At 39.3% G+C, this 25,492-nt stretch overlaps 1 protein-coding gene and 1 pseudogene across 1 annotated transcript in view; one reads left to right on the top strand and one right to left on the bottom strand.

Annotated features, from left to right (window-relative positions):
- Positions 1-23,022, bottom strand: part of INO80 (INO80 complex ATPase subunit) — a 129,138-nt gene extending 106,116 nt beyond the window's left edge. The window contains exon 1 of the mRNA XM_025473152.3: positions 22,535-23,022. The gene's annotated coding sequence lies outside the window, so the exon portion shown is untranslated. The remainder of the gene's footprint in view (positions 1-22,534) is intronic.
- LOC112676252 (U4 spliceosomal RNA) lies at positions 88-220 on the top strand (annotated as a pseudogene).
- Positions 23,023-25,492: the final 2,470 nt, after the last annotated feature.

Consider the following 25,492-nt stretch of genomic DNA (forward strand, 5'->3'; position numbering starts at 1 on the left):
TTAGGTACATTCACAAAGTCATGCCAATCATCCATTACCGCACCCTCAATCATTTTATTTAACCATGTTTAAGACTAGCAGCCTCTCAGCTTTGCGTAGTGGCAGTATCGTAGCTAATGAGGTTTAATCTGAGGTGCGATTATTGCTAATTGAAGACTAGTGGTCTCTCTATTCAACCCATTTGCCTTGGCCAATCTGGTGAAGCTGCTTCTCTTAGGTGCCTGGATGGCTCAGAGAGACTCTTGATCTCAGGGTTGTTAAGTTCAAGCCCCATGTTGGGTGAACAGATTACTTAAAACTAGTATCTTTAGGAATGCCTGGGTGGCTCAGCAGTTGAGTGTCTGCCTTTGGCTCAGGGTGTGATCCCGGGGTCCAGGATGGAGTCCTGCATTGGACTCCCTGCGAGGAGCCTGCTTTTCCCTCTACCTATGTCTCTGACTCTCTCATGAATAAATAAAATCTTAAAAAAAAAAAAAAGCTCTTTGTCTAATAACGTATACTTTCATCTCTTAGGCTTGTCTTTCTTTCTCTCACTCTTCACAAGGAAACGACAGGGCCATGCTAACCTCACCCACCAGCTGTTATCCAACTTCAACACAGCACATGACATTTCCCAAGAATCCATTTACCCACCTTGTATCAATTATTTCTAAACTCTCTGCAAAAAAATAAGTAAAATAAACTCGCTACAAAGATTATTTCAAACATTTTCCCTCTTCCTCAAAATTCTGAACTCATTCCCCCTCATCTTGGAAGAGCCTGAGGAGCAAATCTCTTCATTCTTTTTTATTACACTATAGTTCTTTCTTTTCTTCTCTTATTCATGATATTTGAGCCACAAATACAAGTAGACTTTATCAGTCTACATTTGTAACTCTTTAGTCAACGTTATTCTATATATTGGTGCAAAGACAGGACTACTTCATTATGTTATCCACTGTGGGTTATGCCCATGCATTCACATTTTAAAATACATAAAATACATGTGTTATTATGATGCTTATATTTTCTTCCCAAAATATTACAGCTGGGGCATCATACTGCTTTAAAAATTTTTAAGTATATAAACTGTTTATCAAAATGCATGAACAGAAATCAAAATTGTTGACTGACACTTGCTTTCTGGACACTCTCCATGTCTTTGACAACTTCTTGGACTATTCCTTCTTTACTTCCTTAATGGAAACGTCTTTATTCTAAATGTGGAGTCAACTAAAGTTCTTTTATCCATCCTTATCCCTTAGTAAACCTCATCTACTACGGAGACTTGAATTAATACTGCTGTACGGCTGACTTTCTGGCCTCCATTTAACAAAATACACAATCTACATTTCTAGATGCTTATTGGATATTCCACCCTTGATATACACCACTGACCCCTTCAAACTCAAAACTTCCTAACTGCCCCTATACCATCTAGTTCATCTGTCTTTCTTATTTATAGAAGAGTTAGTTATTCAGACTCAAATCTATGAATCAGTTTTTACATTCCTCTCTACTCTTTATCCAATCTGTCTCAATGTGTAGCTAATTCTTCTTTAGGGATGATGTCTGGAATCTGTCCTCTTTTATTACTAATGTTTTTATTAGGTTCTTATCATCTCACACCTAGACTACTACCTTCCTAATTTGGCTTCCACCTCTAGGTTCTTCTCACTTTAATCCATCCTTGCAACTACTGTCAGATCAGTATTCCCAAAATATCACTCTGATTATGCCGTTATCCCTCAAGAGCTTTCCAATTTGCTTCCAAATTCAATAAAGTCTAAATTCCTCGACCTGAAATTCAAAGACTTTTATCATCTGGCTCCAAGTTACCTTTCCAATTTAATCTTTTACTATATCCTTACACTCCAGATAAATTAAGAATACCCTGAAGATGTTTCAACTTCCTGTCAGATTCATGTTAATCATCAAATGAAGAGCTCTTTAAAATTTATCTGACCACAAGGTCATGCTGCCATTTTGAAGGATGGAAGGACTATAAACATACGTTGTCAGAGCAATTCACCATTGACTAGCTTGGTTCATACTCTGAATTCTGGCTCTTTAAACCCAGTTATCCTCCAACTGGACTTTGATCCTACTTCAGTGGCCCTGACTACAGTTTGATATTCATAGTAAATTGTCTGTTTCTGACTCACACTTACAATGTATTTCCCTGTGTCCATGTGTGATCCCAGACTGACTGCTTTACGCTCTCTAGTTACTGCTATGTCTTTATGGAAGATGTCTTGCCCTTGTCCTGTGAAAAATGTTTCTGTAAGAAGTCTTACCAAGTTGAACCAAAATCCTTCAAAGACAAAATCAAACACCCCATTCCAACAATACTTTTTAATTATTCCTAGCTAAGACTCTTCTCTACTATTCTAGTTATTTTTAAAAAAGATTTTATTTATTCATTCATGAGAGACACACGGGGGGGGCGGGGGGCAGCCAGAGACACAGGCAGAGGAAGAAGCAGGCTCCATGCAGGGAGCCCAACAGGGGACTCGATCCTGGGTCTCCAGGATCATGCCCTGGGCTGAAGGCAGCGCTAAACTGCTAAGCCACCCAGACTGCCCTCTGAATGGTTATTTATAGAAAGCCTGGCACTTATATGATCCTACAGTCTACTTACTATACACATGCATGTCTTATCTCCCTTACTAAACTATACAGTACTTGAGCAAAAAAGTCCCTATCTCATGAATCTATTTGGTTCTGATATTTGCAAATAACCACATTATTCTGCTTTTTTATGTACCATGTCAAAGATGAAGGCTACAAAACTCTATTCTACAGAAAGACAATCTATAGTTCATGACCATAGGCCTCTACTTCCATCCTGGACACATGATTTGAGGATGAAAGTTTAAATAAAAGAAATGAAAAGATACAAAACTTCGGTAGTAGAAAGTTAAACAGAATGAGTTCAATCATTCATTATCCATACTTACTGAACAGTGTGTGAATGCATGTACTAAAAATCTTTCAGGCAATTCTACATAAAAACTGTCTCTCAGGGGCAGCCCGGGTGGCTCAGCGGTTTAGCGCTGCTTTCGGCCCAGGGCCTGATCCTGGAGACCCGGGAATCGAGTCCCGCATCAGGTTCCCTGCATGGGGCCTGCTTCTCCCTCTGACTCTCTCTCTCTCTCTCTGTGTGTGTCTCTCATGGATAAATAAATAAAATCTTAAAAAAACAAAACAAAACTGGGCAGCCCCGGTGGCACAGCGGTTTAGTGCCGCCTGCAGCCTCGGGTGTGATCCTCAAGACCCAGGATCGAGTCCCACATCAGGCTTCCTGCATGGAGCCTGCTTCTCCCTCTGCCTGTATCTCTGCCTCTCTCTTCGCTCTCTCTGAAGGAATAAATAAATAAATCTTTAAAAAAATAAATAAATAAATAAATAAAAAACTGTCTCTCAGACAAGCTTTAGATAAATACTGGGAGGTGAGGGGAGATCAAGGTGTTACTTCTAGACAAGAATCTTTTTTTTTTTTTGTCATTTTTTTATTTATTTTTTTAATTTATTTTTTATTGGTGTTCAATTTACCAACATATAGAATAACCCCCAGTGCCCTTCACCCATTCACTCCCACCCCCCGCCCTCCTCCCCTTCTACCACCCCTAGTTCGTTTCCCAGAGTTAGCAGTCTTTACGTTCTGTCTCCCTTTCTGATATTTCCTACACATTTCTTCTCCCTTCCCTTATATTCCCTTTCACTATTATTTATATTCCCCACATGAATGAGAACATATAATGTTTGTCCTTCTCCAACTGACTTACTTCACTCAGCTAGACAAGAATCTGAAGGACACCTGCCCTACCTGCTAATTCTTACCTAAGGATAGGATTTTCATCTTCTTCCAAATGAAAAGCCTAACAAAATAACTATTTGGAGAGAAAATCACCCTATTTCTGGGTAGCTTAATCTAACAGTTTTTAGTTTGGTTAAAAAAAATTTTTTTTATTTTTAAATAGAGAAGGGTTGACTTTTAATCTTTTTCACTACCAGTAATAGTAAAAACATGATATATAATGACCACCTCATAAAGTACTACAATTACAATGATGGCCATTAACAAGTATTTCTCCTAAGACCTACACATTTAAACATTCCACACTTAACTCTATTTTCACTTGTTTTCTCTTTATTGACACTGCCCAAAATTGGTTTCATACCAATCACTTATAGAAGCATTTCCCAAAGTTTACCTCTCTGAATACTAGATCAAGATATTAACAAATGTCCATTAATATTAAAAATTGTTAAGGCCATTAGGTTAGGCCTAAAATGTTTTAGTCTCCAATGTGCTGATGTACTCAGTGTTTCTCCAAGAGGAATTCCAAGCTTATTTGATCATTTTTTGGTAAAATACCTATCCAAATAGCTCAGAGAAGACCAGATAGGTTATCAATGATTCAGTCAAATATCTAAAAATATATCTCCCTTTAAGAAGTAATTCTTCAATTTACCAAGACTAATATAGAAAAGGCCAAATAAAAGTATAGCTCTTACAAAATGAACTACATAGCTTTAAAGCATTTGCAGGACTATAGTAGGTAATGGGCTCTAGCTTATAGAAAAGGACAAATATTAAGAGAACAAATTAATTGAATTTCCTACCTCTGCTCCCCTGTAACTCAGACATTCTGTAGCCCAAACCTGTTATGACTGAGCTTGATCTACTGAATCAGATCAATAGGTTACACTGATAATTTGTAGGACTAGACTACAAATAGCAAGACCAGGCCAAATAAATAAACTCGATAATATTTTAATAGATGGAAATAAGACCAAAAAGAAGTGATATGTAATTTTCACATGAACACTAGAGTGGTATTTCATTCACTCAGCCACTCAACTGCTGAACTCTAAGCACAGTGTAGACAAAGTTATTTCCTTCAGAGAATTCAGTTTCTCCCTCTGACCCTCCCCAGGCTCGTGCTCGCTCTCAAATAAATTTAAAAAATCTAAAAAACTTTTAAGGTTTCCAACTTCCGAAAGAAAGGAGAGGAGAGGAGAGGAGAGGAGAGGAGAGGAGAGGAGAGGAGAGGAGAGGAGGGGAGGGGAGGGGAGGAGAGGAGAGGAGAGGAAGGGAGGGAAGGGAGGGAGGGAGGGAGGGAGGGAGGGGAACAAACGCACCCCTTTGCCAAATGACTCCACTGGTGAACTTCATCAGACATTTAAAGTAGAATTAAAATTGGGGTGCCTGGATGGCTCATTTGGTTAAGCGTGTACCCTCGACTCAGGTCATGATCTCAGAGTCCTGGATAGAGCACCACCTCTGGCTCCCTGCTCAGCAGGGAGTCTGCTTATCCCTCTCCCTCTGCCCTTCACCCCCACTTGTTTTCTCTAATAAATAAAAATCTTTAAAAAATAAATAAAGTAGAATTAATACCAATCCTTCACCAACTCTTCCTAATCACGGAAGAGGAAAAATAACAATTGCCACATCATTCTATGTGGCCAGCATTACCCTGATTCCAAAGCCACCCAAAGACATCACAAGAAAAGTACAGGCTAATATCCCTACAGAAACAAAAATCCTCAATAAAATATTAACAACTAAATCTAGCAACATATAAAAAAGATTATACACCATTAACAAGTAGAATTCATTCTAGGAATGCAAGGTTTGTAGAACATCTTCAAATCAATGTATTATATATACCACATTAATAGAACAAAGGATGAAAGTCACTTGAGCATCTCAATTAACAGAAAAATGATTTGACAGAATCCAACACCATTTCAAAATAAAAGCACTCAACAAACTGCAAGTAGAAGGGAACTCCCTCAATCTGATAAAGGGCACCTACAAAACACCCACAAAATCATTCTAATGGTGAAAGACAGAATGTTATCCCCCTTAAAATCAGGAATAAGACAAGGCTGTCTACGTTTATAACTCATATTCAAAACTGTACTTGAAGTTCTAGCCAGAGCAATTAGGAAAGCAAAGCAAAGCAAATTAAAATAAATACCATCCAGATTGGAAAGAAGTAAAATTTTTACTTATAGATTCTTACACAGAAATAGATAATCCTAAAGAATGCACTAAAAAATTATTTTAACTAACAAACAAGCTCAGTAATCTTGCAGGGTATAAAACCAATATACCAAAATCAATAATATTTCTATATACTAGCAATGAACAATCTGAAAATAGAATGAAGAAAATAATTTCATTGACAATAGGATCAAAAAGAACAAAATACTAAAAAAAAATTGGTTTTTTTTTTTAAAGGTTTTATTTATTTATTTATTCATGAGAGACACAGAGAGGCAGAGACACAGGCAGAGGGAGAAGCAGGCTCCTTTCAGGGAGCCTGATGTGGGACTCGATCCTGGGTCTCCGGGATTAGGCCCTGGGCCGAAGGCAGCGCTAAACCGCTGAGCCACCAGGGCTGCCCCCCAAAAAAATTTTTAATAAAATACTTTGGAATAAATTTAACCAAATAACTGCAAGACATATATACAGTGAAAATAAGACATTATTCAAATAAATTAAAGAACTACATAAATGAGAAGAGATTCCATGGTTCTTGGATCAAATGATTTAATATTCTGAAGATGGTAATGGTATATAGATTAAATATAACATCTATCAAAGTCCAAGCTGGTTTTGCAGAAAGAAAAGCTGATCCTAAAATTCATATGGAAGTGCAAGGGACCTAGGATAGCCAAAACAATCTTGACTATGAAGAACAAAGCTGGAGGACCCACACTCCCTATTTTAAAACTTACTATATAGCTGCAGTATATAAGATGTGTGCTAAGATATATGGCTAGATATATAGACCAATGGAACAGAATGGAGTCTCCAAAAAATAAACCCTTACCTTCAGTCAAGTGATTACCAACAAGGGTATCAAGATAATTCAATGGGAAAAGAACAGCCTTTTCAACATACGGTACTGTGACAACTAGATAGTTACATGCAAAAAAATGAAGTTGGATCTCTTCTTTACACAAAATTTAACCATAAAGAGATCACAGATGTAAATTTAAGAGCTAAAACTATAAAACTCTTAGAGGAAAACAGATAAATCTTCATATCTTGAATGAGGTAATGGTTTCTTAGCTATACCAAGAGCAAAAAGAACAAAAGGTAAAATAGATAAACTGGACTTCATTAAAATTAACTTTAGTGCTATAAACAAAGCTATTAAGAAACTGAAAACCAACAATTGGGAGAAAAGATTTCCAAATCATATAACTAATAAGGGAATGATATCCCAAATGTATTTTTTTAAAAACTCTTAAAACTCAATAATTAAATGGCCAAAGAATGTGAACAAACATTTCTCCTTATATTGGAGATATACCAATAGCTAATTAGCACATGAAAAGAAGTTTAAACATCATTAGCCATAAGGAAATGTAAATCAAACACACAATGATATAATGCTTAGCACCTACTGGTCCAATTACAAGAAAGATAGTAAGAGATGACAAAGACGTGGAGAAACTGCAACCCTCATATACTGGTGGAAATGTAAAATGGTGTAGCCATTTTGGAAAAGTTTGGCAGTTCCTCAAAAGGTTACACATAAAGTTACCATATGTAACTTGTAGGAATACCCAAGACAAATGGAAACATAAGTCCACAAAAAAACTTAGATATAAATCTTTATAGCAACATTCACAATAGCCAAAATGTGGAAACAACCTAAATGTCCATCAAGTGATGAATGGATTAAATGTGATATAGTCCCATAACAGAATACTTGTTGGCACCTGAAAGGGAAGGATATACTGACTGATGCTACAACATGGATGAACCCTGAAAACATTATGCTAGGTAAATAAGCTCTTCAATAAAGGCCTCACATCATATAATACTATTTATAAGAAATAACCAGAAAACGCAACTCCACAGAAACAGGCCAATGGCTGCATGGGGGAAGAGGGTGTGGATTGTGGCACTGTGCAGTGGCAAGATAGGAAGTGACTGCTAATGGGTAGGGGTTCCTTTTTGGGCTGATGGAAATGTTTTAAACTTAGACTGTGGTAGGGGTTGTAACTCTGGAAATATATTAAAGCCAATGAATATACTAAAACCATATATATACTTTAAATGGGTGAATTTTACAGACTGGGAATTTTATCTCAATAAACATGTTAAAAATGTGTTATTTCTGTACAGGACAAAACAATAAAGATAAAAGGTAAACGATAAATTGTGAAAAATGTTCACAACACTTTACCAATTTAAATGTCATACCGAGGATTCTTATAAAATTCCTGCAGTAGTATAAAATCCCTAAGAACAGGGATCCCTGGGTGGCGCAGCAGTTTGGCGCCTGCCTTTTGCCCAGGGCGCGATCCTGGAGACCCGGGATCGAATCCCACATCGGGCTCCCGGTGCATGGAGCCTGCTTCTCCCTCTGCCTGTGTCTCTGCGCCTCTCTCTCTCTCTGTGACTATCATAAATAAATAAAAATTTAAAAAAAAATTTTTTTAAATCCCTAAGAACATAAAACCCAACCATTAATTTTCTGTTTAAAGAGATTGTTACTATTATCCCATTTACAGATAAGGAATCGTGTTACTTACACACTTTAAGTAACTTACTCAAGGTTGTACAATTTAACAGGGAATGTGGATTTGAATCCAGATAATCTGACTCCCAAGCCCTCATTTAACCAATGTAATGGTTAAAACCATTACATTGTAAGACTAGATAATGTCTGAAAAGTTACATCCCAAGCAACTTAAGGTGTTTATTTCTGGGAACTGGATTAAGAGGGACCTCTACTTTCTACTTTTTAATTTCAATATTTTTCAAAATTCCTACTACATACTGCATGTAATTTTTTCAAATGAAAAATTATGAATTGAGGTATTACTTACATTTTGAAATGAACAAATACTAAATAGTTTGATGAGTTTTGACATACGCATACACATGTCTAATCTATCTCCCTATCAAGATATGTAAGAATAGCTCATTACCCCAGAAAGTTCTCTCAGGCTTGTGCTTCTTTCCAATTACTCTTACCAGAGGCAATCATTGTTCTGATTTCTACCACCACAGATTAATTAATTTCTAGTATAGAAATTTAGAGAAAGGGAATCATATTGCATACACTTTGGTGTCTGCATTCTTTTTGTAAGGCATGTTTTTGAGATTTACCCATGTTACTGCATGTATCAAGAATTCACTCCTTTTTGTTGCTGAATCAGATTCCGCTATGAATATAACCATAGTTTATTTATTCATCTTTTCATGGACATTTAGGTCCACTCTGGATAAATTCCTGGGAATGGAACTGCCATGCCAACAGGTAGATATATGTTTTTTTTTTTTTTGGGGGGGGGGCGGTTAGGGAGGGAGTAGACGTATGTTTAACCTTATAATGAACCACCAATTTTCCAAAATGGTCCCACTATTTTACGTTTCCACCAACAATGAACAGGAGTTCTAGCTGCTTCTCATCTTTGCCAACATTTGGTATTATAATTGTATTATCACTGCTATTCTAATTTCTAGATCCCTGATGACTGATGGGTACCTTTTCACATGCTTATTGGCCATTTATATAACTTCCTTTCTGACATATCAAAGTGTTTTTGACTACATTTGAAAAAACTAGTCTTTTTACAATTGAATTATATAGGAGTCCTTTATATATTATAGATATAATTCCTTTGTCAGACATACGTATTACTAAGTTTTCACGGATTGAAATATTCATTATTAAGATGTCAATTCTCTCCCATATATCCTCTCTTATCTATAGATTTCCAATCCAATCCCAGGAAGGTTTTTGAAGAAACTGACACACTCAGCCTAAAATTTATATGGAAAAGCAACAGTCCAAACAAGTTTGAAAAAGATAAGCAGGGAAGTCTGGGTGGCTCAGTGGTTGGGTGACAGCCTTTCTGCTAAGGGCATGATCCTGGAATCCCGGGATTGAGTCCTACATTGGGCTCCCTGCATGGAGCCTGCTTCTCCTTCTGCCTATGTCTCTGCCCGTCTCTCTCTGTGCCTCTCGTGAATAAATAAATAAAATCTTTAAAAAAAAAAAAGAAAGAAAGAAAGAAAGAAAGAAAGAAAGAAAGAAAGAAAGAAAGAAAGAAAGAAAGAAAGAAAGACGCAAAATTCGCGGAGTTCACACTATCTGACTACAAGACTTGCTATAGGGGATCTCTGGGTGGCTAAGCAGTTTAGCGCCCACCTTTGGCCCAGGCCATGATCCTGGAGTCCCGGGATCGAGTCCCGCATTGGGCTCCCTGTATGGAGCCTGCTTCTCCCTCTGCCTGTGTCTCTGCCTCTGTGTGTTGTGTGTCTCTCATGAATAAATAAATCTTAAAAAAAAAAAAAAAGGACTTGCTGTAAGTTACAGTAATCAAGATGGTATACTGCATTGGTCGAAGGACAAATCAATGGTACAGAACAGAGTCCAAAGAAAGATCCGCACTTACATGGTCACACTTTTTTTTTTTTTTGCTTTTTTAAAGATTTTATTTATTTATTCATGAGAGACACAGAGAAAGAGAGGCAGAGACACAGGCAGAGGGAGAAGCAGGCTCCCTGCACAGAGCCTGATGCAGGGCTCCATCCCAGGACCCCAGGATTACAACCTGGGAAAAAGACAGATGCTTAACCACTGAGCCACCCATGTGCCCTGGTCACACTGATTCTTGAGAAACAATCCAACAGGGAAAGAAATTTTTCCTTCGTGATCCTGGAGACCCACATCAGGGTACCTGCATGGAACTTGCTTCTCCCTCTGCCTGTGTCTCTGCCTCTCTCTCATGAATAAATAAATATTTAAAAAATAAAAATAAAAAAATAAAAGCTTGCATAACATATGCTGTGCTTAACTAGTATCCCTTACTGATAAACAAGAATGTCTTCCCTAATATTTTCTCTTAATTACATCTATATCATTGTGATTGTTCTTAACTCTAGGTCTTTTGAACATTATCTTATATGCTGTTTGGTAAATAAGGAATCATATGGAACACCAGAAGTAGCTTGAAGTCTTAGTACCAGAATACTTTCTTTTGGTCATAGTGTGGATGCCTATACTATGGCATAAAGTCTATGAAAACTGATTTTCTTTAATTTCCTTTAGAAAATCACAAATAATTAAAATTGACTAAATTAGAAAATTTCAAAAAATATAGGGGGAAAATAACTCAAATACCAAAAGAGAAAAAATAATTCCGCACAGTATAAATACTGATAAGAGGGGTACCTGGGTAGCACAGTTGATTGAGCCTCTGCTTTTGGCTCAGGTCATGATCCTGGGGTTCTGGGAGAGGGCCCCATGCTGGACTCTCTGCTAGGCAGAGAGCCTACTTCTCCCTCTGCCACTCTCCCTGATTGTGCTCACACACACTCTCTCTCAAGTAAATAAGTAAAAATCTTTAAAATATATACTGATAAGAAATTTAGTGAAATTCTCAAACTGTTTTTTCTCTAACCATTAAAATTTGTATGAATCCATTAAGTTGAAATAAAGGTTACAAGTGACTATTTTGCCAAACTGAAACTATTAAATATCTTTCAGCAATTCTGCAAAAAATAATTGGGAAAAAAAGTTTTTCACGAATATTTTGAGAAAGAGTAACAGTAATTAGGTTTCATAGGATATTCATTTCCCACTCACCATATTACACAATTTAACAAAAAATAAGTTCAATGGCTTAAGAAACATTCCTGCATTCACTAAAATGTTTTAGTGAAATGTTTCAGTTAATCTTAACCATTAAAAAAGCTTTCACAGCGAGCCTCTGTTAAAAGTAAAAACTCTAGTATGGCAAGATAGGAGGAGAGGACAAGGAATCTACAATGAATAAGAGCACACTAGTGTAAAGAGCTTTTCTGTCCTAGGTGCTTTCATAATACCAGCCCTTTTAATCACCACAATTACTCAAACCTTATTCTCAGTTAAGCTAAATAATTTGCCCAAGCTAGAATCAGAACTCAGATCTACTACTGTGACACCAAATCCCCAATTCTTCACCACCAGACTGCTATAACAAAAACAAAGAAGCCTCATGACTTGGGCATACCTCCTAGTTGGTTTGCCTAAAAACCCATAAGTTTGCTGTCCTAAGCATAATCACAAATAGTCTGTTGCCCTTCATTTTCAAAAGTATCCACATTTGAACAATAATTTTTGGTCACCCTAAGGCATGGCAAAGAAGATGTAAATAAATCACAAAGCACTCTTTAAAATTATTTATTTATTTATTTAAGAGAGAAAGAGAGGAGTGACACACAAGCAGGGGGAGGGGTAGAGAGAGGGGCAGGCTCCCTGCTGAGCAGGGAGCCCAACTCTGGGCTTTATTCCAGGACCCTGAGATCATGACCTGAGCCAAAGGCAGACACTTAACCAACCAAGCCATCCAAGCACCCCCAATGCACTCTTTAAATAAAACCCCAGTTGAACCAAAACTTTTCTTTCAGACTATCAAATATTCATTAAAAGGCTACTATATACCAGACACTGATTGAGGAAAAGACCTTGTCCTCAAATAACAAAGACCAACAGAGCCCTCTACAAGTAGGCCAGAAACAATTTGCTCAAAGGAATCACTACAAGAGCATGGGCACAGGGCAGCCCCGGTGGCCCAGTGGTTTGGCGCCGCCTTCAACTTGGGGTGTGATCCTGGAGACCGGGGATTGAGTCCCACGTCGGGCTCCCTGCATGGAGCCTGCTTCTCCCTCTGCCTGTGTCTCTGCCTCTCTCTCTGTGTCTGTCATGAATAAATAAATATAATCTTAAAAAAAAAAAAAAAAAAGCGCATGGGCACAGTCTAGCAATTTAACAAGCCCAGAGTTTACCCAAAACAGTTTCAGAAATAATAACACCTGCATTTTAATTGCTCCCAGCTAAAAAAAGGATGGCCCTTTCATAAACTCCTAAAATGGCAAAGAAAATATTTTGGCCTACCTTAAAGGCATATGGAGGAAGAAAAAAATGCTATCCGCATTTTCCCTTCCCTATTGTTATTAATGACATTACACTACTATATGAAAAAGAAGTATGTTAACAAAGATTTTTTAAAAAATCAATTACAATGCATTTGCTTTCTTCTAGGAAAGTATCAACTTCCTAAAAGAGTATCTTCACCAAGACAGGGAACAAAAACATCTTACTAAAATAATAAAATAAGTATCTTTACTAGCATAACTGCCTCTATGGAGTTCTGCAGTATACACTATAGACAGAACCTTAGGTTGAATAAGTTTAAACCCTATTTATTAAGCATTTAGGGTTTATATATTACTAAACCAAAAAATCCAAAAGGGAGGAACAGTTTCCTGAGGTATTTACTGGACCTTTCCACATGGTAACTTAAAAAAATTTTATGATTTTTTTTAAGATTCTATTTATTTATTCATGAGGGAGAAAGGCAGAGGATACAGGCAGAGAGAAGCAGACTCCATAGAGGGAGCCTGATGCGGGACTCACTCCCAGGACTCCAAGATCATGCCCTGAGCCGAAGGCAGATGCTCAACCGGTCAGCCACCAAGGTATCCAAGTTATGCTATTTTAGAGGTTATATTTTCATACGGTTATATTTCCATAAGTCTTGTAGTGAAAAGCACTCACTTAATAACAATTCATCAAATTAAAAACTTGAAAACATAGCTGAAGATCTCTTACCGAAGAGCCAGTTATTGCAACAAATTTCACAGCTAGATTCATGAAAACACTTACCTTTTCCAGAGAATGATACAGCTCAGAAAAAGATGTTCTCATATAAGAGAGAAATTAAAGGACTGAACTCAACAGCCCAGAAAACTTGAGCAACTCATTTCATTCCTCAGCAAAGGGAAGATAGCTTTAGCCTGCTTAATGGTTACTTGTGAAAAAGAGAGATGCCTCACCAAGTGCTGGGAAATTTTAGCTATCAATCAGTTCAATAGTTAATCCTCTATTAGTCACTTAGATGTGTAATGATTTTATTAACATTAAATACATTTACTCATTCTCTTCATTATACAGTCAATTAGAACAAGGCAGATATTGTGTACATCAAACTAGGTGCTCAATAAACACTTGTTAAATTGAAGTTATACTTTTTCCTCTATTTAAGAAGTCTGGTGAGGTGGGGAGGGAGATTCCATTACAAGCGATTCCAATTTTTTGATCTTGTATCAAATACAACAGATTAACATTCTATTGAGAGCTATGTGCCAAACATTTCATATGCATATGTATTTTATATATGCATTAACTCATTTAATCCTTTTTTAAACATTTGTATTTATTTATTCATGAGAAACACAGATACAGGCAGAAGGAGAAGCAGGCTCCCTGCAAGGGAGCCTGATGCAGGACTAGATCTCAGGATCCCAGGTTCCCAGCCTGAGCTGAAGGCAGTAGCTCAACCACTGAGACACATCCAGGTATCCCGCACTTAAGACCTAGGCACTGGGGATCCCTGGGTGGCTCAGCAGTTTGGCACCTGCCTTTGGCCCAGGGTGCGATCCTGGAGTCCCGGGATTGAGTCTTGCGTCGGGGGCTCCCGGCATGGAGCCTGCTTCTCCCTCTGCCTCTCTCTCTCTCTCTCTCATGAATAAATAAATAATAAATAAATTAAAAAAAAAAAAAAAAGACCTAGGCACTATTATAACCTCCACTTTACAGAAAGTGAACACAGCCAGAAGTATCAAAGCCAGGTCTGAAATCCAAGAAGTCTGACTCCAAAGTCCCACATACTTCAACTTCAATACTGTCTGAACAACCTCAAGCAAACCAGAGGCTCCTAGGGCATAAAACTACACTAAGGCAGTATTTCAAACAGTATATTCATTCACTCAATCATTATTTAGAGCATTATAGACTCAAAAATATTGATTTTATATTACAGGTTATAATCCAATGCTGCTTAGTTTATTTTGCTGCTCAAATCATTCCAGTTTTGGCCACTGAGAGCTCTTTCAGCTGGCTCCTGACATACCCTCCTCCTCATGGGGTTGTGTTGTGGTGGTGGTGGTGAGTGGTTTTTGTTGTTAGAGCACTTCCTTACTTTCTGGCACTACAAGATGTTCTAGGTTCACCTTATATATTTCCTGCCCCATCCTAGAATCAGCCATTTTTCCAAGGAGCTCTTGTTCCTTGTATTAAATAATGGTATTGGAAACTAAGATCTTGTGTTGCTCCTGAGTTTCTTTTAACATCAGCTGACAGACCACAGAAATATATGTATATTTATAATATTTATAATATAATCTGTATTATATTATATATAATATGTAATATTTATATGTATATTGTATATTATATATGTATATAAATACAAGCATGTATACACATATACAAATATTTCAATATGTAACCATCTGTATTAAGCTAAACATGAGTTCATGCTGATGTTCCCAACTCTAATCTACCACATGAATCATTCTAGCCTCCTCCCCTTATCTGTAAATTCACACAATAACAGTGAGGAGCCCATCTCTTACCATCTATTTACTAATTGTTCAATTGCAGTATACATACATATCAGTATCAGAATTAACCCGCACCTTCACGGGATACAATTTTATCAATTAGACTACAATGCTTATGTACAATTCCTTTTGTCTTAGATTCCACTCATTTCCAAGATTACTTAGGTCAGCATGCCCCTTCTTCCCTTTTTAGTAAGGTTATTTCACACATTTCTAATACAATTAGATTCTCTTTTCTACATTCCTTCATGGGACCTCTCTACCTCCTCAATGATCTTTGTTTAATTTTTACACATTAAAGTTAATTTTGTGCTGTAAAACCCTATGGGTTTTAAAATTTTCATGTCATAGCCACCATCATGGTATCCAAAAGAATACCTTTATCAAGCAGTATTTTAACTAAACTACATGCTACTAGAGGCACCTGGCAGGCTCAGTTGGTAGAACGTGCAACTCCTGATCTTAGGGTGGACATGGAGCCTACTTGAAAAAAATGATGTTACAAGGTACTACAATCCTCTATGGAAGTAACATGGTTGGATGGAGAAGTTGAAGTCAAAAGCTGTGACTTTAATGCTATTGACAAGCCAGACAGACTTTAGGAACATTGGCTATCCTCTCAAGGTCCCACAAGCCTCTTTGTAAAGTGAGAGGGTTCAATTAGATGATAATATATAGCAATTAAACACTATGTGTCGGGCAGCCCCAATGGCTCAGCGGTTTAGCGCCGCCTTCAGCCCAGGGCTTGGGTCTATTATTACATTTTAAAAATGACTCTAGGGCAGCCCTGGTGGCTTAGTAGTTTAGCGCCGCCTTCAGCCCAGGGCGTGATCCTGGAGACTTGGAATCAAGTCCTACGTCCTTGCTTCTCCCCCTGCCTGTCTCTGTGTGTGTGTGTCTCTAATAAATAAATAAAATCTTTAAAAATAATAATAAATAAAAAATAAATAAAAATGACTCTTAAAAAGGCAAACTATTACTAACATTAGAATAACATTCAGTGGGCGACCCCGGGGTGGCTCAGTGGTTTAGCGCCTGCCTTCGGCCCAGGGCATGATCAAGTCCCACACTGGGCTCCCTGCATGGAGCCTGCTTCTTCCTCTGCCTGTGTCTCTGCCTCTCTCTGTCTCTCATGAATAAATAAAAATTTTTAAGAAAACAATAAACAAAAAAAATGTGTTTATCTTTGCAGACCCTCTATACTCTCCATGCATATACACACACCTGCATTAATTCACTTGTATATCCCCAGAGTCTACCATAGTCCCTTGAGTGTGGCAGGTGCTCAACAAATTGTTGTTGGGAGGGTCAAAAAGCATTCATTAGGTGTTCAATAAATATTTATTGAATGAACAAAATAAGGAGTTTCATAAACCATTAGGTACAAGCATCATTAAATGGTTTGCTGACCTGAAATAAACTAGGACTAGATCACAAAAGTCTCTGGCTTTGTAACCCTTACAACTGTGTCTGGTTTGTTCTTGAGCCTTAAACACCTTCTGTGCTAATAAGTTTCATAAACAAACAACTCATTATATACCTGTCAAGCAATATTCATCTTTCAAACTAGTTCTCAATTTCCAGGATTATAATTCATGTTTTTCAAAATTCAACTTAATTTAATCAAGTTCATCCCAGTCTTCATTATTCCATCATGGAGTCAAATTTCTTTATCTTCATGTGAAAGCCTTACCATTGCCTTCATAATTTATATTGCCATTTTCTGGAAACTTCCCTCCTGCTTAATTTATTCTTCCTTGAGGTGCAATAATTGGAATCCATTCTATAGTCTAAGAGTGGATTGTATTGTGGTTTTGTACCAAGATAATTAATGCAGTCCATTTTTATTTTTTCTTTTTCATACCTCTCCGGGGAATGACTAACATTTTGTTGGCTTTCTGGCAACACTCAGCAACATTCTCAGGAATAAAGTGACCCAAACATTCTTTTTACCATATTTATGTTCACTAGTCGTTTGTTCATGCGCAAAAATATGAAAGATTTACCCACAGTTTATTCTACTTAGCTACTAACTTCTTACAAAGAAAGCTAGTTCTTTCATGCAAACCTGAAAGAACTTTATTTGTTCTTTTACAAGAATAGTTTTAGTACCATTACCAAAAGATGAACTCTATGCTTGAATGCCCTGAGTAGATCCTATATCCCATACAGGCTGTTCCTTCCGACTACATAACAAATAGTTTCCCTTCTCCCAAATCAGAATAGAATGTATGTCATGGTCTTTGGAGTATTTATTTCTTCAAAGACAAAAATAAACCAATTTTCATTAATATGCTATCTTACAGTTAACATGTCATTTAATTTCAGAAGTGAAAATTATTATCCCCATCCATTTCACAGATAAGGAGAACTGAAACTCAAAAATGTTGAGTAGCTTGGGGCACCTGGGTGGCTCAGTTGGTTAAGTGTCTGATTCTTGGTTTCTGCTCAGATCATGATCTCATGGGTCCTAGGATCCACGCTCAGCAGGGAGTCTGCTTGAAGATTCTTTTCATCTGTGCACCCCCACACACACACTCCCAAGTGCTCTCTCTCTCTCTAAAATAAATAAATCTTAAAAAAAAAAAAAAAAAAAAAAGTTGAGTAGCCTACCCAATGGTTAAGTGGGACTCAAACTCAAATCTTTCTTAGTCTAAAAACAATGTCTCAGGGACATCTGGGTGGCTCAGCAGTTTAGTGTGCCTGCCTTTGGCCCAGGGCGTGTTCCTGGAGTCCCCGGATGGAGTCCCGAGTCCTGCATCAGGCTCCCTGCGTGGAGCCTGCTTCTCCCTCTGCCTATGTCTCTGCCTCTGTGTGTGTGTGTGTGTGTGTGTGTCATGAATAAATAAATAAAATCTTTTTTAAAAAATAAAAATAATAAAAAAATAAAAACAATGCCTTGGGACTTCTGGGTGGCTCAGCAATTGAGTGCCTGCCTTCATGCCCAGGATGTGATCCTGGAGTCCCGGGATCGAGTCCCACATCAGGTTCCCTGCATGGAGCCTGCTTCTCTCTCTACCTATGTCTCTGCCTCTCTCTCTCTCTCTCTCTCTCTCACAAATAAATAAAAATCTTAAAAAATCTGCATCCTTATTTTCAGTAACCTATAACTGAAATTAGCATTTCTTTCCTTCAAGTCTGAAGGTAGGCAGCACAGCCCAGCAAGATTAGACTTTCACTAGTTATTTAATTCAGTAATAAAAAGGATATTTCTTACATCATAAATTACTTTTTAAATATGGGAACATGGGATCCCTGGGTGGCGCAGTGGTTTGGCGCCTGCCTTTGGCCCAGGGCGCGATCCTGGAGACCCGGGATCGAATCCCACATCGGGCTCCCGGTGCGTGGAGCCTGCTTCTCCCTCTGCCTGTGTCTCTGCCTCTCTCTCTTTCTCTCTCTGTGACTATCATAAATAAATAAAAATAAAAAAAATAAATAAATAAATATGGGAACTATATATTATATATTTAAATGTATAATATATTATACAATATATCTCATATTCTGAGAAGGCATTCACAAGCTTCTTTAAATTGCAAAGGGGTGCAGGGCACATAAAAAACGTTAAGGACTCTGCTCTATAGGGGTGCCTGGCTGGCTCAGTTGGTGACCCTTGATATCAGGGTTCTGAGTTCAAACCCCACACTGGGCATGGAGCCTATATTTAAAAAAAAAAAAGAAAAAGAAAAAGAAAAAGAAAAAGAAAAAGAACCCTGCTTTACAGACCATCACACAGGCTGTCAATCCTTGGTAGTGAAAGTTTATAAAAGCACCTCACACAGTTGATTCACTGTCTTTCAGTCCATTAAAAGTATCAATATGGGGCACCTGGATGGCTCTGTGAATAAGCATCCATCCGCCTTTGGCTCAGGTTGTGATCCCAGGGTCCTCAGATCAAGTCCCGCATCCAGCTCCCTGCAGAGAGCCTGCCTCTCCCTCTGCCTATGTCTCTGCCTCTCTCTCTGTCTCTCTCATGAATAAATAAAATCTTTTTTTAAAAAAAAAGTATGAATAGCATTTAATCCCAATTTTTTTAATATCTAATTTGTCAACTACATTTACTATTACTAATCTCCTACTTCTGACCTAACATATATAGAAATCTCTATTATGTACTTATTAAAGCCAGGCATTAAGCTTCGTGATTTTTTCAACCCTAAGCAAACCTACTATATCACGATTAGAAGCGATTCCAATGCTCTGTAATTGAATTCCTAACTTAATGTACCGCCATAGTCTGAATGTTTGTGCCCCCTTCCATCATATGTTGAAATCCAACTCCAAAGATGATGGTATTAGGTGGGACCAGAGCCCTCATGATTAGGATTAGTGTCCATAATAGGTGTTTAATAAGTTATTAGCAACTATGTTCTTCTCATCCTCTGCACGCTACAGCCTATCATATCAAAATGTTCATGCTTAAGATTCAACTTAAAACTTGTCATCAGGGCAGCCCGGGTGGCTCAGTGGTTTAGTGCCCCTTTCAGCCCGGGGTGTGATCCTGGAGACCCGTGATCGAGTCCCATGTCAGGCTCCCTGCATGGAGCCTGCTTCTCCCTCTGCCTGTGTCTCTGCCTCTCTCTCTCTCTCTCTCTCTCTCTCTCTGTGTGTCTCTCATGAATAAGTAAATAAATCTTAAAAAAAAAAAAAAAAAAACTTGTCATCAACTTCATTTATTTTGCCACACAAATTCAAAGTATCTGGAACTGGAGGGTATTATGCTGAGTGAAGTCAGTCAGTCGGAGAAGGACAAACATTATATGTTCTCATTCATTTGGGGAATATAAATAATAGTGAAAGGGAATATAAGGGAAGGGAGAAGAAATGTGTGGGAAATATCAGAAAGGGAGACAGAACGTAAAGACTGCTAACTCTGGGAAACGAACTAGGGGTGGTAGAAGGGGAGGAGGGCGGGGGGTGGGAGTGAATGGGTGACGGGCACTGGGGGTTATTCTGTATGTTAGTAAATTGAACACCAATAAAAAATAAATTAAAAAAATTAAAAAATTAAAAAAATAAAAAAAAAACAAATTCAAAGTATCCTATTAACCCTATCCTGTTCCAAACTCTCAAAACTTCACTGGATCCCGGCATTTATATTTTGTGTCAACTTGTACGTTGACGTTAAATCCCCAAGCCAGTTTTAATCCTCTTGAGGGCAGAGAGGTGTCTATTACTCCCTCCCTAGCCCTGTGTCTACACAAGTAACAGCACTCAAAGGCTCTTAGGAATACCATTCCTTGGTAATACAAAGACAAGCAATTATTTAAGTGAAATTATAACACCATAGTTTACGGTCTGTTGCTTAGACATCACATTTCCACCCTGATGTACTCAAAAATGTTTTTATTAGTCATAAACTTTTCTAATCACATTTGTCCTCTTTATAATTTTTTCCTATTAAAAGAGACGAGGATCTTTTTTTTTTTTTTTTGAGACGACGATCTTTAAAAACTAGTTTGGATTCTACTGAAACAAAATAAAGAGAAAAAGAACACAGTAGACTAGAATAACAGAATTTAACCCTTAAAAATACAAATTTATTTTATTATGTAGTAGGAATGTGACTTTTACCATATAATAACCTCAAATTATTTATTTATAGGAAGAGCTTGAGAACTTCAAGCATAAAACACAAAGGGAATGGAATATTTTTTGGCAACAAAATCCTGATACATGCTACAACATGGATGAACCTTGAGAGCATGTTAAGTGAAAGAAGCCAGTCACATAAAGACACATATTGTATGATTCCCTTTGTACGAAATATCCGGAATAGGCAAATCTACAAAGACAGAAAATAGATTAGTGGTCGCTAAGGGCCAGGGAAAGGGCTGAGGGGAGAGTGACTGCTAATGGGACTTCTTTCTGGGGTGATGAATTACACAGTGGTGAAAGTTGTACAACTCTGAGTATATTAAAAATCACCCAGGGGATCCCTGGGTGGCTCAGCGGTGTAGCGCCTGTCTTTGGCCCAGGGCGCGATCCTGGAGTCCTGGGATCGAATCCCACGTCGGGCTCCCTGCAGGGAGCCTGCTTCTCCCTCTGCCTGTGTCTCTGCACCTCTCTCTCTCTCTCTGTCTCTCATTAATAAATAAATTTAAAAATCTTAAAAAGTAAAAAATCACCGAACAGTATTTTTGGTATGTGAATTATATTGCAATAAAGTGGTTACTTAAAAATAAATAAATAAAACGCCACCACTAGCAAACCACAGTGAAAATCTCCTTGGAAAAGAAAATCATGAAAGCCACTGATTGGAAAAGTAACTGGTTACCTGTGACTTTTTCGAGGTCAACCTCCTAATTCCATCTCCCAATCCTACCAACAAGTACTCAAACATGAAACTAAACAGTGTATGAATCAAAGAATTCGGGCACAGTTGGCTGTAAACTAAAATAGTTGAGTGCCTTCTTAGGCTCTATCGCTCCCAAACTGTAGGGGGCTTCCACCCTAGCTGATTACGGAAGTAGTAGTTTTCATCAGCAAGCTCAAGTAGGAATGTCAAAATTGGATGACACTTGCCTAGACGTTCTACAAAAACCTAAAAGACCACAATGGGTGTCCCCTACACACTCCTAAATATGTGCACGTGTTAGGCTGTCCCCACCTAACACCAACAAACAGCATACTCCATTTACCCATATCCCAACTTGCTCCCCATAAACTGGCATACTCTTAAGCTCTTAGATCTTATTTGTTTAAGAGGACAGATAAAGCCCTCACAGGGTTCCCACTTGAGCTCAACCAGCCCCCGTCCTGACCCACCCCACCCCCAAACCCACACACGTGTTAGCCCGACACCGCCCCACCGGGTCCCACGTGCACCTGGTCTAACACAGTCCCCACGTGTGGGCGCCCCACGGGCTCCCTCGGCTATCTGAGGTCACCGCGTGACCCCAGGTCTGTAGAGGTATGAGAGGGGGAAGGACGAGGCCCAGGTCCCTGAGGTCCCAACCCTACGGGGAGTGTCCACACCCATCCTCCCCACTAACCCCAACAAATCCAAGGGCCGGGGGCGACGGCCCCTTTAAGACGCGGCCCAGTCGTCGCCCGCAGAGAGGGGCGCAACGGGGCCTACACAACCCCCCCTTCCGTTCGCCCGCCCACGTCTAGTCGCCTCACCTCGGGCCGCCGGGCCCCGCCGCCGCGGCGGCGGCGGAGGGGGGGCGGGGTGCGGGCGGGGTCCGAAGGGGGGGGTCGCCCCGCCGACGGTGGAGCCGCGGTTCGCTCTCTGAGGCCGTGGGACGGTGACTGCGTTGGGCGTGGACGCTCCTAGCTCGCTCCCTCGGCGGCTCCTGGAACCCCAAGATGGCGGCGGCGCTGAGGCGGCTGCGGGCGCTGGGCCGGCGGCGGCGGCGGCCACTTTCACTCACTGAGAGGAGCGGAGCAGGGACACGGGGAGCCATGGCGGGGGGGAGGAGAGGCGCCATAGCCAGGCCAGAACAATCGAGCCGCTACTCAGCTAGCTTACCCCCGCCCCGCCCACGCTCACAGATCGTCGCCAGCCCGTGGCCTCCCGCAGTGCCGCTGCCGTCGGCCTCGTGCAGCTCGCACCCCGCCGCTGCCGCCTGACGCCCAGTGTGGACTGGGGTTCGGGGGGAGACCCTGATCCATGCCATCTGAGTGCAGATTGGTCGAGGCTGAGACTGGCGAAGATTGCCGAAAGGCGGCGGGGAGGAGGAGGAGGATGTCGTCGCTAGAGTGAGCAAGCAGATCTCGCGGGAGCAAATGTCGCGAGACCTTTCCAGTCCGGCAACCGCCGGAGAAAGGTTACTTTCCCCGGAAGTAACGTCAATCGAAACGGCCGGGGTCCTGGGAATGTTCGTTTCCGCAAGCAGGAGCTAGGAGGGTGCTTGTGAATAGTTTGTTAGGGGCCACGGAACATTGAGATGACTGGAGGGAGAGGTTAGGTTCGAGTGTGGTATTTTATCTTGTTTGTGGCCACTTTGGGCGGGGTTATGCATCGTTGGGAAAGTGCCTGCTGTGTAGAGCCGCTCATTCAGTACAGTACAGTACAGTTTGGGCTCTCCTTTAAGGCTTAGGGACCAAGACCACAATGCTGTGGCATAGAAGTGAAAGCTTTAGGATTCTAGGACTTGGGAACAGAAAGACCTGTTACTAGAAATGTCTTCCTGTTCTCACACCCTCCCAGTGAGCCTGATTTGTCTGTTCCAACTCCACAGTTAAAGCCCCCTGCTAGCCACGTGTACTAGAGTTGGTGAGATTCATTTACCAGGATCTGTGATTAGAAGTACCTAGTGTAAACCTAACTGAAGATGAGCATTAGATTTTCTTAAATGTTAACTGTGCTGTAGTATTTTGGTTCCCTCACATTTAATGCTTTAATTCATTGCAATCTGGCCCTTAGCATTTAAGCAGAACAGCATTTCCTTAAGGTCATTCAGTAGCCTTCTTGTGCTAAATTTACTGCACTTCAGAAAGTTAGTTTTGCTTAGAGGCAAAAATATTGATAGTACCCTTTGTGTGAGAACGAAAGGGATATAAGAAGACAAGTATTTGTTCATTTAGGCAGGGTAGAGGGGGGCATTTAGTAAACCAGAAATTAAAGTGATTGGTGTCTTAGATGAGAAGGGTAGGATTAAGGGGAGGAATGGGAACAAGGTAACAGGATTGAGGGAGTGGCAAATATTGTACAGGACTCTTAGAACCATAGTTAGGTTTCACATACCCCCAAAAAATAAACTCCTAAAACCAACTAGGAAAATATTTGAGTAACAGTGAACTGACTGTAGTATAAACAAAAAGGACAAGAATAAAGAGAATAAAATCAGTATGCCCCTAGAGGGACCAAGATGTAGACTCTTTTAAAGTTCAAATGTAGGTTGACTCTTTTATTTCCTTTCTATTGCTGTGCTAACAAATTACCACAAATGCAGTGGCTTAAAATAACACAGGCTTATTATCTTATGTTCTATAGATCAGTAGACTGAAATAGGTCTCAAACTGGGCTAAAGCCCTGTTGGCAGGGCTGCCTTACTTCCTGGAGGCTCTATGGCAGAATTATTTCCCTTTCCAGCTTTCAGAGGTTGCTCACATTCTTTGGCTTTCCGTTCTAAAGCCTCCATCTCCAAAGCCAGCAATGACAGGTTGGGTACTTCTCATCATATCCAACCAACTCTCCTTTTCATTACCAGACAAGGATCCTTGTGATTATATCACGCCCACCCAGATAATCTAGAATAATCTCCCTATTTTAAAATCATCTGAAAAAAATAAAATAAAATAAAATCATCTGAATAGTAACCTTATATCATCCACTTGCAACCTTAATTCCCCTTTGCAATATAACCTAACATTCACAGATACCACTGGACATCCTTGGGGAGAGGGCAATATTCTGCTCCCTGCATATGTCCTAGAATTTCTGAAGTACAACTCTAGGTTTTCATGTGTGATTTTCACACTAAAGTCTAGCTTTTTCCATTCTCTAATACAGTCGTATATTTTTTATAGTTTTTTTTTTTTCAGTAATATCTACACCCAACATGGGGCTCAAACTCACGACCCCAAGACCAAGAGTCATATGCTCTCCAACTGAACCAGGCTGGCACTCCTACAGTCTTACATTCTTCTTTTGTTTTCCTTTTTTTTTTTTTTTAAGATTTTTTACTTATTTATTTGACAGAGCACAAGCAGGGGAAGTGGCAGAGGGAGAGGGAGAAGCAGACTCCCTATTGAGCAGAGAATTCATTGTGGGGCCCATCCCAGGACCCCAAGATCACAACCAGAGCTGATAGACACCCAACCAACTGAGCCACCCAGGTGCCCTAGTCTTACATTCTTGATTAAAAGTTTGTACATTCTTTGCCTCAGAGATTTAGTACAGCATATAAAATTTAATCCATGATTTCTTGGTAATTTGTATTCAAACTGAGATTTAATATTTTCCAGAAATATCTTGATTTTCTATTAATGTTCATTTTAATGTTTTCTATTCAAATGGGGGAGTCTCCATTGGCTTTAATATTGTTCAGTCATTCAATATGCGGTATTTAATTTTATCAGGGTAATGTTTAAAATACATTAAAAAATAAAACAAATTTTTTTAAAGATTTTATT

Source organism: Canis lupus, chromosome 30, assembly GCF_003254725.2.
Source record: "Canis lupus dingo isolate Sandy chromosome 30, ASM325472v2, whole genome shotgun sequence".
NCBI classification, from domain to species: domain Eukaryota; kingdom Metazoa; phylum Chordata; class Mammalia; order Carnivora; family Canidae; genus Canis; species Canis lupus.